The sequence below is a fragment of the Geospiza fortis genome, unplaced genomic scaffold (genome assembly GCF_000277835.1).
Source record: "Geospiza fortis unplaced genomic scaffold, GeoFor_1.0 scaffold366, whole genome shotgun sequence".
Lineage (NCBI taxonomy): Eukaryota > Metazoa > Chordata > Aves > Passeriformes > Thraupidae > Geospiza > Geospiza fortis.
The window spans coordinates 111,136-113,972 of NW_005054342.1; positions in this window are offsets into that span (position 1 = coordinate 111,136).

Sequence of the window (2,837 nt, forward strand, 5' to 3'; positions counted from 1 at the left end):
CGCTGGGAGGCGCCGGCTGAGCCCCCGCGAATTACTGGGACGTAGCGCATGGAAAGCATGGGACAGCTGCCTCTGACGGCCCGCGGCCCTGACCTACGCACCCGGACATCTCTGAGCCGCTGGTTAACCCCTGCCATGAGCTGAAGTTCTTCCCCCCAGCCTCCCTTTACTCCGTTCCCAAACTTTAGGGTGGGAAACGGAGTTTACGATCCGGAAAATGTGTTTTCAAAATCTTCCCCTGAGCAGATGAAGGTGAAGAGTTTCTTTGTGCTGAGGGTGGCAAAGCTCTTGAAAAGGCTTGCCCATGGAGGCCGTGGTGTCTTCCTCTCTGGAGACATTCCAAACCCACGGTGTTCCCATGCCACCTGCTCCAGGTGACCCTGCCTTGGCTGGGTGGTTGGATTAGATGATCTCCCGAGGTCCCTTCCTCCCTTAACAGTTTTGTGACTCTGTGATGTATGGCTGCCGGTAGTGCAGGTCTGGGATTGTCTAGAGCAGAGGTGAGGGGGCACCTCACCCGCCTCCACCAGGGCAATCACCCAGTGCAGGTGTTTGGTGATTCCATGGCCCTTTGTCAAATAATCCAGCCTCCAGCTGCAGAGAGCTAGTCCCAAACACTAATGCTGTTTTAACTACATACAAAATCATTTAGGTTGGAAAAGACCTCTAAGATACTTTCAACTTAGGTCCTTACTGCTTTTCTCTTGTTAAGGCAAACAATATAGAAAATTGAAATTCATCATCAAGGATTCATGAATTTCAAAAAGATTTTGTATTTTACATTTCGAAATATTGCAAATATGCTTAGAGAAAAGCACACAAAAAGCACTTGTTTGAAGAAAATTTCAAGCTGAGAAATGACAACTTGGGTTGATGAAGAGAGTCTTTTCTAACCAACAATGTCATTACAAAATGCCTTAAATATTACCAAGCTCCAGCTTCTAAAGACATAGTTTTTGCCCTGTTATGTTCAAACTGTCATGAGTTTTTCAGGACATTCAGCACTTAGAAGACTTACAATCTCCAGTCTAAAAATTCACACAGACTCTATTGTATATCCATGACTCTTCAGCTCCTCTCCTTTCCCTGTCTTTACTCTCCTGATGTGTTTTACAGGCAGAAAACACACTCCTTCCAAGCTCATATTTTGCTGCATGAGAGAAGCCAGTCTCCTCTAGTGGGAGAGAACTTTAAAGATATTTTGAATTAAAAAGAAATTTGATAGCTGTAGAATTCACAGATCATACTTCCTCCTCCAGCTCCTCTCCTTTCCCTGTCTTTACTCTCCTGATGTGTTTTACAGGCAGAAAACACACTCCTTCCAAGCTCATATTTTGCTGCATGAGAGAAGCCAGTCTCCTCTAGTGGGAGAGAACTTTAAAGATATTTTGAATTAAAAAGAAATTTGATAGCTGTAGAATTCACAGATCATACTTCCTCCTCTTAGCAGGATGGCACTGACATGTAAAAAAAAGCACAGCAGTGATGAAGTAAAGGTGACACACTTCCACCCTCCTGATGTTCTCTCCTCCAGCTTTTTTCCCCCACATGAGTTCTGCTCAGGGAATCCATGCAGAGTGCATGCAGAGTGCAGAGATTTGGCACTACTTGTCAGCACCCAAACAAGTTATAAGATAAATCATGCAACCTAATTTTAATCTTGGCTGGCAAAGCCAACATCGCTGCTATCCTAATGCCTATAATTTGGCTCAGCTAAAAACGCTTTGGAGGCAGAATTATTTAATTATATCAAAGGCTATTGGCCGACTAAGGCTCAACAGGCTTCCAGCTGGCAAAGGCATAAGGGATGCTCTCCTTTACAAGGGGCAGGTTGCCTCAGGATAAACCATATAAACTACGGAATGTGGTCTAGGGCTTCTTATGTCCAGGGGATGCCAAACATGGCTGCACCCTCAATTGCTTGAGCACTTTGGCAATTCAGCTCTGCCTAACCACTGAGAACCATCAAATAACACTAGCAATTCAGGAGATATTAGATTCTGTTTTTTTCCATTAATTGCAGTACCTCTCACAGAAAGTACTGCTGGGAGTAGAGGCTCTGGACTGAGGCACAGTGTCGTAATTGCCAGGAGTGAATCTTCTGTCAGCAGGACATCATATAACTTTTTGATATTTTATTTAAAATTTCATAACGACTTTTTATAAGATCAATCAGAATATTTAAAAATAAATTAATTTTACATATTTGTGGCAGTAGCAGAACAACTCCAGTTGCATCTTCAGTGTCCTGTGTTTGTTCATGTTGACTGCAGTGAAGGATGAGATGACAAATATTGTCAGAAGTTCCAGACAGTGTTACCTGAAATAAACTTTCGTTCTTTCACACCGTTTTGCAGAAGCATTGTTGTTACACATGTTCTTACTACTGTCAGGGGAACCAACCCTGGTGCAAATATAAGGTAATCTGGTCCAAGCTCCCTGCCCAGGCAGGGGCAGCCCAGAACACATTGCACAGGATTGCATCCAGACGGCTCTTCAGTGTCTCCAGTGAGGGAGACTCCAGCACCTGTCTGGATAATCTGTTCCAATGCTTGGTAACTTGCACAGTAAATAAGTTCTTCCTCACATTCAGGTCGAATTTCCTGCGCATCGATCTCTGCCTCTAGTCCTATTGCTCGGCACCACCGAGCAGAACCTGGCTCCATCCTTTTGGCACCCTCCCTTCAATACTTACAGACATCGATGAGATCCCCTCTCAGCCGTCTCTTCTCGAGGCTGAGCAGGCCCATCTCAGTCTGTTTCTGACTATTCAGCGCCGAGCCCCCACACAGGCAGCGCTTCCCGCCCCCGCCATCCCCGACCCGCTCCTCCCCTCC